The sequence below is a fragment of the Cupressus sempervirens genome, chromosome 2 (assembly GCF_028749045.1).
Source record: "Cupressus sempervirens isolate cs-2001-9-10 chromosome 2, ASM2874904v1, whole genome shotgun sequence".
NCBI classification, from domain to species: domain Eukaryota; kingdom Viridiplantae; phylum Streptophyta; class Pinopsida; order Cupressales; family Cupressaceae; genus Cupressus; species Cupressus sempervirens.
The window spans coordinates 516,024,616-516,039,867 of NC_143119.1; positions in this window are offsets into that span (position 1 = coordinate 516,024,616).

Genomic DNA, 15,252 nt, shown 5'->3' on the forward strand with positions numbered 1-15,252 from the left:
GAAATGAGTATAAGCAAAGTTGCTAAGTCAAAATTGAAAATCTTACAAAATTTGCCAAATTTGTCTTCAGGTGCCGAGTTTCTAACAGCGACCGAGTTAATAGTTGATGCCGAGCTATGAAATATCAATGGGAGCTGAGAAAAGTGAAACAAAATGGGTGCCGAGTTATGTTGAAATCCTTCAGGTGTCGAGTAGACAATTGTGTTGCCCCACTTTTAATCCCATAGTAATTTTGCAAAGTGGAGATCGGAGTTCCATCATATTTGGTCCTATCAAGTCAATAGGTCTTCCCTCTTTAGGTGATGAATTTCTCCATTGGGTTTCCATCCTTCCCCCTTCTCGCACATTGTATAGCCGGGTGGGTTTTCTCATGGTCATGGTTCATTTGGGTAGTCTAGATCCTTACTCGATGGAGATTCTCAAAGGATACTGCCTCAAATGAATTTACTTGCAAATCATTCAGACTGAATATGAAGAAAGATGAAGGGGCGGAAATTTCACTTTTGCCTTCTCCTTTTGCGAACTTTCGCACCTTGAAGGTAAAATTCCACAATGAGTTATAAATACAATTTGCAAATTTCAAAATAGAAAGGTGAGTGAAGTTATGGACAAGTCAGTTGATTATCATTATATTCTAGCATGGGAATCATTCAGAAATTGCCAAAGTGATCAGAAAAGGCATTGGCGAAAAACTCAGAACTGACTTCTCCTCCTGCAGACTTTCGTAGTCGGAAGGTGAAACTCTACCAGAAATGTAAATGCAGTCTACAGGATGAAATTCAGAAGGAAGAGTTATGTTTTGCATAAGATCATCTAAATTTTGGGATGTTTCAACAACGAGAATGATTTAAAACCTATTGAGATGAGTAAAAGGAAGATTCGTGGGAAACTGAAAAAGAGCTTCTCCTTTTACAAGCTTTCGCACCAAGAAGTCAATTTTCTGAATAGGCATAACTAAAGAAAGTAAAGGAAGTCAGTGGGCCCCACTTCCATTGGTGAAGTACTTTTTCTATTTTCTGAAGGCTTTAAAGCAAAATAGTTAAAATAGAAAAGACAAAACGGAGGCTTCATGGAAAATTAGAAATTGCCTTCTCCTTTATGGAGTTTCTACCTTCAGAGGCGATTTTCTGCATTGTTTAGAAAATTAATCTTGCAAGCTTGGTTATGTAACAAATTAATCACAAGAAGCCTAAAGGATACAAGGAAAGTGAATAGTCACATCTGGAAAGGAGTCTAAATGCAGAATCAAGCTGAGTGGATTTCCACCAACAGAGTACTCCGTTTGGGTTTTTCCGAAAACTTAAAGTGAAGGTAAAGTGGAGAAATGGAAACTAATTTCTCCTCGGTGGGTTTTCTACCCTTGAAATCTATTTTCTGCATCTGACTAAAAATCATAACTGCGAGCATGATCACAAGGTACATTTGGAGAAGAAATGGAAGCAAATTAGCTAGAATTATAAGGTTGTTTCAAGTGGAATTTAGCTAAGCAGATTTCGCCCTAGGGAGTACTTCATTTTGGTTTTTTTGAAACAGGGTTAAAACGGGAAAGTAAGTAAGTAATAAAGAAATTTACCGTTAAGCCAACGAAAAAGTGAAAAGATGTGGAGGAATCCGTTATAACCATTAGTCTAACGGATTGATCATTTATTTCTCTTGTGTGCCACAGATCTTGAAAACCTAACAGGTATATTGAGGTTTCTATATAAAGAACAGTATAATCGATTTTCAAATTACCATTTTCTTACTTTGAATCATTATGTTGTTGGATTGAACATTGCTAATACAGTACTTGCAAAGCTATTTCTCATAATCATTTACATTTTCAAGTTTCATAGTCTACATCTGTTTGATTAAATGGCTCAATTCTCTGGATTTGATGGTTTGGGTGGAGTCCGATCAACATAGCAGAACATCACAGATACTTCACTCCGCTTCTATGATATTCTAGATTTTTAGAGAAGGATAAGGACTACATTCTAAACTACAGACTAGTGGTCAAGGAAAGGCTCTGATTGGAATAGAAGTGATGAAGAACAACTTCTCTGTATATTTGAGTAACCTGTCAAGCATCGCTCCTAATAGTCAAAACAAAATGACAAATTTACAGACATTGAGCGGATGCATACATGTGGTAGCTGAAGAATTAACAAGTTAGATGAATTTTGTAAAGGAATTAGCTCGAGAGCATTCAAAATGGCTCTTAAGATTCACAAATGTACACGTGTCTAGCAATGATGAGCTAATTCCTATTATAGTTGCTGCCAGGGCATATAGAGCGAAAATGGAAAAGGGGAAGAAGTCAAAATAATGTCTCCTTTTCATTTTCTTTTGTTTTATTCTGTAAATTTTGTAAATGACAAATTGGCATCTTGCCATTTGTCTTCTGAGAAGATGAACCGATTGATATTCCTATTGTAACAGTCATCTCTCATCTCTATATGTATGAGGTTAAATGATTAATGGAGGGGTCGGTGAATTTTTGGTGTGAATCTTGTTGCAAAGACAACTGAGTTTTGTGCTATTTCTTTACTGTCCACTTTCTTCTTCTGTATGCTATATTTCCTTAAATGTTAAGTTGAAGTAATTAAGTGAACAGAGTTTTATTTTTTTATTTTATTTTAATTAAACTAGTAAATCAATTAGAGAGTTGAAACTAGTTGTGGGAAATATTTTTGTTAAGTGTTTTGTTCATATGCATTCCATTCTATTTCTTCTTAAGCATTGTGATATTCTATTGTGCGTCAGAAGTCATAAGCTTGTGAGGGTTTGAACACAACAAGTATCAGTTAGTTGTTTCATCTGCATAGTTAAGCTTGCATTGCATTTCATATTTGCATCTATCATGATTGCTTTGTTGAGAAATTCATAAGAGTGTGAAGATCACAACACAGTATATTGCATTTAAATCCTGCCTGAGATTTCACTTGCCTAGGTGAATCTCAATTTTCCTTTACTATTCTCTGGTAAAGAACTTATTTGCAGTAGGGATTAGATTTAAAACATAATTCACTAAAGATTTTCCATATAGGGATCTGTACCTTAATTCAGAGGGAAACTAGATATTCTTAGAAACAGTTTCCCAACTGTTGCGTGCAATTGTTCTTTATAAAAAATTGGGCAAATTTAAAGAAGAATTAAAAGAAGAACAATTTGTTTACCAACAGATTTTTGGTGACTCTATTGGGGAGACGAACAATCGCTTGATCAAAAAAAACCTACGTCATGAGGAAAAATGGTACTACCTCATGAAAACATAATTCCAGTGCTCCAGCCTAACCTTGGTTTTCAAGATGACCAAGAGGACATTATTTCATCCCTGAATACTTTTGTTTGGAGACATAGAAGAAATATCGAACACTATCAGAATGCTAACCAGGTATTAGAGGAAGAAGAAAGAAGAGCTAAAGCCTTAGAAAGAGCTATTCAAAGGAGAGAGATCCAGAGGGTAGAAAGACAACTTAGACAACAGGCTCAGAGATAAACTAAACCCAGCATCCTGGAAAGGTTCTTAAGAAGTACAAAGGAACAAGGTGGGCAAGACCCCATTTTTGATAAGCTTACAGAGCTTGGCTTTCCCATCCTGGAAGTTCCAAAGTGGAGAGGTGAAAAGAAGAGTCGAAGTAGACCACCTTCCCCTGTTCAAAATAAAAACACTAGTGCTTCTTAGTCTACCTGTTAGGTATTGGCCTTACACGAGATCACCACTCCCTTTGTTGTTAATTTTCCTCCATTCATTGCTAGAAAAATCATGGATACTCCATGGGCCGCAGCAACAGGACCATTAGCATTAAATTCTTATCATCCACTTCCATTTGGTTCAAGGAAGAATTTCCCTAAATTCTTGAGTGATGGGAAGGTTACTACAGATGAACACATTAAAGCCTTCTTTGTAGCTACCCATATATTAGGAGTGGGACATGAAGATGTTGTTGTAAGATTATTCATAGAGACCCTTACAGAGAGTGCAATAAACTGGTTCTACCATTTACCTGATGATTCCATAACTGACTGGGACTCGATGAGAGTTGAATTTGAGGCTAGGTTCAAAACTGCGGAAGATGAACATGCCTTACTGACACAATTGACTTTGATTAAGAAGCAACCAACTATAAGCATGAGGGATTTCATTGCTAAGTTTAATAAGATTAATAGTAGAATTCTCGTTGCTGATAGACCCATGGCTGGTAACTTGAAGACTTTCTTCATTAGTGCTATGCCTCCGGATATCAACTATGATCTAAGGAGAGCTCATCCCACAGATTTAGCAGATGCACAAAGGAAGGCCATAGAATTTTAAGATGATCTTATTTCTACAAGAAAATGGAAGCAAGAAATTCAAATGAAAGGAAGCTCTAGCAATACCACATCATCTGAGGAAATGATACAAAAATTATCAAACGAATTGACAGCCATGAAGAGACAATTGCCTGGGTTTAACCAGTCTTACCAGAGGAATTATCAAAATCCACCAGGAAGGAACAACAATGGAAAATTCCCACAGCTTCAAGGTGCACAACCTAGGTTGCAAATCAAGGCCGCAACCAAAAAGGGAAATATGTGTGTTTTTCATCTGACTACAGACCATGATAATACTAGTTGTCCAGAAACTGCGCGCATGATGCAGTTGTTATCCATTGATGAATTGAATAGTGCAAGTCCTAGTTCAGAGCCTGATTCATAATCAAATGGTGACTCTGGAAATTTATTTTTAGAATATGAATCAAATTCTGAATCCAAGGCTAAGTGTTATGCAACCATTGATGGGACTTCGTACACAGTGTTGACTCATGAGAAAAAGATGAAGAATCAGACCTCTACTCACACTCACAAAGATAATTCCAATCCTTCTACGAGAAAGGAACATACTAATCAAGGGACGTCCTCTACTTTAATGGGTAAAGACAAGACATCTTTTTATTTTATTCAATTTTGTGAAGAATCAAAGGTTCAAATTTCTACTATCGATTATTTGAAATCTCACCCTGCTAAGTTAAAAAAGCTAGTAGATAGATGTAAAAATGATGTCCCAAATCTTAATCATAATGTGATGGTTGAGAAAGAAGAGGAGACCTTAACATCTAACCTATTCAATCAAGAAGATTCTACCATCTTAGCAACATTTCTAAGACAAAAACCTGAACCTTTTTATATCTCATTGTATATCAATGGATGCAAGCTAAGTAACTGCATAATAGATTCAGGTGCGTCAGATAACGTTATGCCTCAGTCTGTAGCCAAACCCTTAGGACTTAATCTCACTAAAGTACATGGAAGGTGTTACTCTATGGATGCCAAATAGGTTCCCTTACTTGGGCAAATTAAAGATGCTCAAGTAGCCTTAGCTGCACATCCCGAGAAGAAGCTCTTGTTGACTATCCTGGTAGCTGACATCCCAGCTAGTTATGGACTATTATTCAGTAGAAGTTTCTGTCAAGATTTAGGGGGTGAAATAAATCTAGAATGGTCTCAAGCTGTGATACCCATTGGAAATAAGAAAATCAAATTGGAACCTGAAGAAAAGGCTAAATTCATAGTTTTAAAGTCAAACAATCCTAAAGCCCAGATTTTGTACCAAGAGCTTGAATTTGGTAATTACATGCTCTTTACTGAAGGAGACCTAGATGAACAAACAAATGAAGAGTAGGTTGCTAAGGTTTCCAATGAAAGTAAAGATGTGTTAGGCATTTGGACACTGGAATTTGATGGAAGTTGTGCTTCTGCAGGATCTGGAGCGGGTGTGGTATTGATATCCCCAGAAGGAGAACTTGAACCTTTGGCTTTCAAATTAGAATTTGGGAATACAAATAACACTGTGGAATATGAGGCCTTACTTCTGGGAATCATGTCAGAAAAGGACAGAGGAGTATAGATTTTAAAAGCTCGAGGTGATGTAGAGCTTATTGTAAAACAGGTAATTGTCTGTTAAAAATCACAAACTGAAAAATTATAGAAATAGAGTATGGGACGAAATTGAAGGTCTGGAGGCTTTTTCTATTGAAGAGGTACCAAGAGAAATGAATGCTAAAGCTGATTCATTAGTGGTCTTAGCTTCCCTATTACTCCCCCATCCAGACTTCAAAGACAAAAAGTATCAGATTGAAATTGTGTATCGATCTGCTATCCCAGATAACACGGAATCATGGCAAGTCTTCAGTGATGATAAAAGTTTGCAGTTGTTCCTTGAGAATGACGAGCTTAGCTTTGAACATGAAAATATAGAACACCATCAAAATGGTGAAGTTCAGTTGAAAGGTAATATCATTCACCCATATTTTGTGGCTTTGGAAAAATTGTTCAATAGGCATGATGCTTATATAAAACAAAAGAGAATAGAAAAAGGACCTACTACAGGTGAAAATGAAGGAGTGAACATTGGAGAAGTTGATGATCCTAAAATGATTAATCTTGGAAAATGTTGTACTCCTGAAGAGAGAGAAGTTGCAAAGAAACTATTCGAAGAATACAAAGATGTCTTTGCATGGAGTTATGAAGACTTGAAGAGTTACAGAGATGGGAAAGTAAAACATCAAATCCCACTTAAGCTAGATGCAGTCCTGTTTAGACAGAAACAAAGGAATTATAATCCCAACGTTGCAGATGCCATTTTTTGAGAAGTAGATAAAATTTTGAAAGCAAGAATAATATATCCCATCCACCACTCCACTTGGATAGCTAATATAGTGCCCATCAGGAAGAATGGAGAGATAAGGATATGTGTTGATTTCAGCAATTTGAACCAAGTGTCTCTAAAAGATAATTTTGCTCTTCCTAATATGGACTATTTACTGCAAATGGTAGCGGGCTCTGAAATGATGTCCATGATTGATGGTTTTTCGGGTTACAACCAGGTTGAAGTGGAAGAGAAAGATCAACATAAAACAACATTTACTACTCCTTGGGGTACATTCACATATCACAGGATGCCTTTTGGGTTGATCAATGCTGGAGCAACTTTCCAAAGATGTATGAGTAAAACCTTTGCAGATATGAAAGATCATATCATAGTTATATACTTAGATGATCTTACTGTGTTCTCAAAGAAAAGGAAAGATCATATGGAAGATCTAAGGAAAGTGTTATAGAGATGCAGAGAACATGGGATATCTCTTAATCCTAAGAAGTCAGTCTTTTGTGTGACAGAAGGAAAACTCCTTGGTCATATAGTTTCCCAGTAAGGTATTAAGATTGACCCTGAAAGAGTGAAAGCTATTCAGAGATAAAGCCTGCCCTCAAGTAAAATAGGGGTTAAATCTTTCTTTGGTCAGGTGAATTTTCTCAGAAGATTCGTACCTAATTTTGCGGAAACCACTAAACACATAGTTGATATGATGAAAGGAAATTCAAACTTCAAGTGGAATGAGGTAGGAAAACAAGCATTCCAAGATATAAAAATTGCTATTGCCAATGCCCCTGTATTGTGTCATCCAAGTTATAAAAGAGACTTTATTATTTATTGCTATGCTTCTAAACATACATTGTCAGCTATCCTTGTACAGGAAAATGAGGAAGGAATACAAGCTCCCATTGCTTTCATGAGCATCCCCCTAAAGAACCATGAACTCAAATATTCCCAAATTGAAAAACATGCTTTTTCAGTGGTTAAAGCCCTTAAAAAATTTTGGTTCTATAGCCTGCATTCACGTTCAATAGTTTTTGTCCCAGACATAGCAGTTAAGAGTGTATTGACTCAATAGGATATAGGTTGCAATGTCAGAGGAGCATGGATAGCAAAGATACAAGAATATGACATAGAGATTAAGCCTACTAAGCTGGTAAGAGGAAATGCTTTATGTAAGGCAATTGCAAAAAATAAAATTGTTGGTGAGTCAGAAGAACCAAGTGAAAAGAAACTCGTGTTAGTTGTAAGTCTCTATGACCCATGGTTTGAAAACATATCCTATTTCTTAACATATGGTGAATGTCCCAAAGGCCTCAATGCAAAACAAAGAAGAGACCTTAAACTGAAGGCAGCCAAATATGTAATCTAGGATGGTAGACTCTTCAAAAGAGCTATTGATGGCACCTTTCTTAGATGCATAGATAAACAACAGCAACAAAAGTTGTTGAAGACATTTCATGATGAGGCTTGTGGTGGACATTTTTCTTCTTCAGTCACAGCTTTCAAGATATTAAGACAGTGTTACTATTGGCCCGAAATGTTTAAAGATGCATATGCTTGGGTTTCAAAGTGTGAAAAATGTAAAATGTTCTCTGGGCGTCCTAAGCTAGCAGCCCTACCGTTGAGGCCTGTTGTAATCGAAGGACCTTTTCAGCAATGGGGCCTTGATTTTATTGGTCCTATCAATCCAGTATCCAGTGCTAGTCACCAATGCATAATAACTGCAATTGACTACTTCACTAAGTGGGTGGAGGCCAAAGCTATGAATAAGACCACTTCTGAAGTTGTATGTGAATTCATAAAGGAGAATATTTTAGTCAGGTTTGGTGTTCCTATCAAATTAGTAATGAATAATGCTTCCTATTTTTCTTCAATTGAAATTACAGATTTTTGTTTTAAGTATGGGATAAATGTTGGTCATTCATCAGATTATTTTCATCAAGGGAATGGCTAGGCTGAGTCTAGCAACAAAAACTTAGTAAATATTGTTAAGAAGCTAGTTTCAGATAATCAAAAGAACTGGCACAAGAAAATTTTTGAAGCACTTTGGGCGGATAGGGTGACACCCAAGAGAGCAATTGGTGTATCTCCTTTTGAATTGGTGTATGGAACTGAAGAAAGTTTACCTCTACCTCTGGAGCTGGCCACAAACAAACTCAGAATAGTGATTGAAGATGATATCTATAACGATGGCCTGGAAAAGAGAATGTTGTATTTAAGTAAACTTGAAGAGGAAAGAGAAGAAATTGTTGATCATATTACGCAACACCAAAGGCGAGTGAAAGAACTATTTGATAAAAGAACAAGACCACGAAAATTTATGGTGGGAGACAACGTATTTCTCTGGGACAAGAGAAATGCTCCTAAAGGAATGCATAAAAAGTTTGACACTCTATGGAAAGGTCCTTTCACAATTCATCAAGCATTTGAGAACAATTCCTTCAAATTGGCCTATGAAGATGGTGAAGTACTACCCTTGACCTACAATGGTCAGGATTTGAAATTCTATCAAATTTTGAATTGAAAATAGGTAACCCCTTTATTGTATTATAGTAGGTTTAGTGTTTTGTGTGTGCTTTAGTTAGCCTTTCCCTTTTTTTCTTTTCCTTTCCTTTGTTCTTTGTTTTGCTTTAAGTTTTGTTGTGTTGCCGCCTTTTATTTCCTTTTGCGAAACTAGAGATTTTGAGTCCCTTGCTTGGGTATTCTCTACCCAAGTCCCCAGTCAGAGCCAGTTGTTGCCCCACTTTTAATCCCATAGTAATTTTGCAAAGTGGAGATCAGAGTTCCATCATATTTGGTCCTGTCAAGTCAATAGGTCTTCCCTCTTTAGGTGATGAATTTCTCCATTGGGTTTCCATCCTTCCCCCTTCTCACACATTGTATAGCCGGGTGGGTTTTCTCATGGTCATGGTTCATTTGGATTGTCTAGATCCTTACTCGATGGAGATTCTCAAAGGATACTACCTCACATGAATTTACTTGCAGATCATTCAGACTGAATATGAAGAAAGATGAAGGGGCAAAAATTTTAGTTTTGCCTTCTCCTTTTGCGGACTTTCGCACCTTGAAGGTAAAATTCCACAATGAGTTATAAATATGATTTGCATATTTCAAAATAGAAAGGTGAATGAAATATTTATAATGCATATGACAAGCTATGTGAGAACAAAACACTAAAAGATGAGTTCTCAATAATTGAGAGAAAGGGATTGACCAAAACCCTAGAGTTTCCAATTGTTTTCAAAGCTAAATGGGTACATATAGTCTTGAGAAGAATACATGATAGAGCCTTTTGGTTAGAAATAGGGCCAATGAAATTTACCAAGAAAACTATTCATAGGGTTATTGGTATTCCAACCCTAGATCGGCCAAAGACCCTGCGTAGTGACAAAAAGGAAGTAATAGAGAGAAATATTGGTGCTAAATGGAACAATAGGGGAATGACTATTGATACAAACACAAAACCCCTACTAGATTTTGCTGTGGGAATCATTTCACACAAATTCTATCAGTCAAGCAGGTTAAACAGTGTGCCTTGTATAGCAGTTGATGTTGCATACAAATTGGTTAAAAAGGATCATACCTATGATCTAGCAGAGCTCATGTTTCAATAGATTAATGAGAATTTGAGAGCTATAAGGAAGAGCAAGGGAGCTCACTACAAATTTGGATCAGTTTTGGTGTGCATGTTTTTCTATCTGATGAAAGAATTCCCTTCTGTAGGTAAGGTGAAATGGAATCTAGATAAAACAATTGTTGAACAGATCAATGGATATATTGAACATATGGGTGACAATTTTGATGCCCAAATGACTAGCTACTTTGAGGACTTCAAAAAGTCCATGAAATAGAGAATGAGGATTCCAGTCTCATTGACTGAGAAATATGAAAAAGACATTTGTTTTCTTGTAGATATTGATTATACTTATATACAGGCAGTCATACCTAGAGTGAGATGGCTTAAGCCACTAGGTTATGAACTCTATATTGATCAAGCCTCTGCAGCAATAATAGCTCTCCTTGCAGAAGAAGTTGACAAGAATGCAAAAGCCTTTGGAACTTATGATGTTGTAAAATCAAGGGTGGTAACATATTTGAAAATTGCCTCAGTAGTAAAGAAGAAAGAAAAATTGGTAAGGAAAATCAAGAGAAAATTTGGTGTTGAAGGAGAAGGAATTGCAGAAGAGGAAGAAGAAGACATTGAAGATGAGGGAGATGAACCTCAAGGTCTAACTCAAGGGTTAGGAGAAGATAAAGAGGAAAGTGCTAAGGAAGAAGAAGCTGAGGAAGCACAAGTTAGAACCAAGGTCACAAAAAGAAAGGCCCCAACTCCTCCTGCTCCTCAACCCAAGGCAAAGAAAGTAGCTACTCCTACACCAAAGAGACCTACTACAAGGGTTGCAACACAAAAAGCCCAAGAGGAGGCAAAAGAGAAGAAGAAAGCTTCAAAGAAGACTACTGTCAAGCCAAAGAAGAAAAGAAAATTTGTTGCCCAGCCTCAAACAGATGAAGAGAAGATTGAGTCAGAGGACAACAGCCAATTTCAAGTGGTAAGTCACAAACCTCATATTGCCATTGATAAATTATGCTAAAAAATGAAGAATTATGATTTGAAAGGTTTAAAGAACCTAAATTTTTCTAAGTTCACCAAGGAGGAACAAAATAAATTAGAGGAATCAGTGTATGCTATGATGGCTGATTATAAGCACACACCTCTAGAGTTAGATGAATCAATGCCTAAGGAATTATACAAAATTGTAGAGGATAAATGGCATTTTTGTTTGCAAATGGAAATGGAGATAAGGGAATCAACATTAGCCAGGTTATTGCCTAATTTGACTAAGGATCAAATAACAAATGTAGTTAAGAGGCATAAAAATAGATTTACTCTCAAACAAAGAGCTTTTAGCATTTTGCAAAAAAAAATTGAGGATGTAGTTACAAAGTCCACAAGATTGTGGAGGATAATTTACAAGAAAACAAAAGATGTTTACAATGAAGAATATAAGGCAGAGGCAAGTGCCAGGAAAAAGAAGAAGGTTGAAGAAGAAAAAGAAAAGAAACAAGTGGAGAAGAAGGTTGAAGAAGAAAAAGAAAAGGAATAAGTGGAGAAGAAGGTTGAAAAACAAAAGGAAGAAGAGGCACATACAGAGGAGAAAGAGGAAGAGAAAGATACAGCTGAGCAACAAGATCAAAGTGTGCAAGACACACAGCTATCACCTCCTAGTTCTCCTCATGCCATCATCACACCTACAAAGATTGTCAAAATCAAGGATGTTATAGACACTTCTAGTCCAAACATAATCCATTCACTGTAGAGGATTTAGCAAAAATCCTTGACCAATCAACACGAGTATCAAAACTATGTTCAAGTCCTATATTGGTCAGTGTTGATGAATTGGAGAATCTAGTAGCTAAAACAAAGGCAGTCAAGGTGAAAACATAAGAACCACCTTCGACCATACAACCTACTGGTATTCTATTCCTTCCTCCACCACCTCAACCAAGTGTAGTCACTGATACACTTCAGATGCTGAGTACAGCAACAGGGGAAGTCAAAGAAACATCTAAACAGCTAGTAAGTTCAACCCCACCTATTGATCACCAAAAGGATAAACAAGCTGAAGAAAAAGATGAGACAAGTAAGAAGGAGGAGTCTTCAATACAAACATTGGTTGCATTACCCAAATCTGGTACTCCAACATAGACTCTTCAGCAGCCAAGCACTGATAGGTTACCATTACAAATCAGGACACCAGGCTTGAGCTCATCAAGGGCAGTCAAGAAACTTCACTATGGAATTCCTGAGCTTGATGAAGAAATAAAGATTCCACATTATGAATCCAGCACTCCCACTGAAGAGGAGATCAATGAAATTCAAAGTGCATTGGATAGAAGAAGGAGACAAGAAGCACTAAGAAGAGAACACAAGCAGAAACATACCATGAATGAAATCAAAGACATATTCATAGGAGCTTTCAGCTTAAAGTCTCTAGATGAGTCAAGGCCAATCATAGAGCAACTATTTGATATAGTTGACCAGGTGACTAGTGAAGACCAGGATACAGATGCTAAATTATTGGAATGGTCAAAGAGAAAGTTTGAAGGCAAGGTAAATAAGAAAATATCCGGTGATATAGCACTATCACAAGTGGAGCTGGCTAAGAAAATTGAAATAGTCAAAATTGTACTTTGAAATGTATTTTCCTTGTACAACAAGTTGTGTGACTTTTCCACATTCACACAAGACACTAGCCAGAAAATATTGAGCTTGGATAGAAATCTGAAGATTTCTAGCATGCAACTTCCCACAAATCCAGCTCAAAGTGAGAAGCATTTTTCCCAATCGCTTCACACACAAAGAGAGTTAGTTGTCTTAACAATAGAGGAGGCAACCACCAAAGCCAAATTGATGCAAATTCAATCCTCAATAACTCCTCATTTGGAAGTACTTCATAAGGAGTAGATGAATGCAAAAATAGTCCTTAAGAAAGACCCCAATCTTTCTACATCTAATGGACTTGTACACTTAGTAGCAAAGATTGCCATCCAGTATAAGTCATTGGATATTGCACTAGAAAATTGGGATGCAGCTCTGAAGGTACTCCTTGAAGTAAACAGTACATTTTTGGCCAAGTATGGCATTTTCCTATCGAACCCTTGACATAAATTTCAAAAAGGGGGAGATTAAGTATGGAGGAGATACAAAATGAAATGATAAGTATTATGAAAGGGGGAGAATTTTGAAAAAAATTGATATAATATATTGGTCAGAATGTATAAACAAGATAGAAGTCACTGAGTGCACAAAGCATAATCAACTCACAGGGAGTCATAAGGTATATTTCTATTTGTTCTTAATTTTTTTTTTTAAGCAAATAAGAGGATGCATGAAATAATGTCAAGATCACGAGATCTTAGTTAAGTGTTTTTGCCACTCATGTCAAAGGGGGAGATTGTTGGTTTAAAGAATAATTTTGACAGTAGAATGTCAAATACACTTAACCATTTTTCACTATACATGCCGAGCAAAGAGTAGGAGTTGAGTAATATCAAGTGCTGAGTGATACAGTTTTGTTTAGGTGCCAAGCAATCTAGGAAACAACATGTGTTGAGCATCAGTAATGCTTCATGAGCTGAGTAACTCATAATATCAGCATAAGATTTTGTAATTGCACAAACTATGATGTAAACCATTTTTGTAGCTGACTCAAGGAAAATATTGAAAGATCTAGAGATAAGAATGAATCTTTCACATTTCCTCTGCAATCTGCATGTAGCCAATTGGAAAATTAGAAAGGCATGCAACCAATCAGCAAAAGGCAAGTATTGAGCAGGAAATTGAGATTCAATGTGGATCATAGATCCATATCTAACCCTAAGTCTTCAAAGTCTTTTTAAGGAAGACAAAAGTCTCACTTTAAAAATGATGGATGAAAGAAGGAGAGAACAATGTTAAGAGGAAAAACATAGTTGAATTCAGTGAAAGGAGACATAGAGGGTAAGAGCAGGAATTCGATATTCAATTGATCATAACAAAGAAAAGGAGATGAATAGAAATTAGATCTCAAAGGATTAAAATCAGAGAGAGAGCCAGAACAAGTGCCTACATTCAGCAATCAAGGATTGCAAACTATCAGGTTTATAATACCTAATACTCTCTTACCATTGTATTAAGAAAACCCTATGTACATAGGTTGGCTTAACAACTATTTGTAGATCCTTATCAAAAGGTGATTAAATCCTTTAACAGGGTGACACTTCATGTAAAGTGTTTGTAAATCCTTTAACCAGGTCACTATTGACATAGTGTAAAGCCTTTAATAGGGTAGGCCTTTAATAGGGCAGACCATCAGAAGTGGTTGAACAATATTGCTGCAGTAATTTTGTGGGTATCATCCCCACCCCAGTTTTACCTTCTTATTTTTGGAGGGTTTCTAGGTCACCAAATTCCAATGTTATGTGTTGTTGATGCATGTATTAGTTTCATGTTTATCTGATGTGTTTACATGCATGAAATTTACTTTCAGTTAAAAGTTTTATTTGATAAAGTGTGATACTTCTGATTCACCCCCCCCCCCTCCCCCCCTCTCATAATTATTCTTTCCATATTTGAATATTCCAACAATGTGTAGACTATATTATGACCCCTATTATCTATAGGCTTCTACTAAGGTAACAAGGCATATTCCTTATTATTTTATTAGACTGTAATAGAATGAAGATTTTTCTTCCATTCCCCATACAAATTCTAGAGGATTAGAAGTACTCCTATAGTATACATATCCTTATAGTTTTAGAGTGTGAATTTCATTACATTTACTTTCCTCTCCATTACTATAGATCTTACAAGGTTTTTTGAGTGATAAGTTAGTGCTAATTTAGATCATTAGTTCATTTGTATTATCTAAATTTTATATGCACAAAATTTATTTATTTATTTATTTTTAATTTTTTCCTCTCTAACATCTAAATCATTTTCCATACATATGCAGTAACATTTAATGCTCTCTCTTTCATGACATATGATATTACAAGCCCATCACCTATGTTTTGAATTGAGTCAACCACATCAATAAGGATCTACAACATCACATGAATTGTTTTTCAACAACTGATTTATAGACCTACAT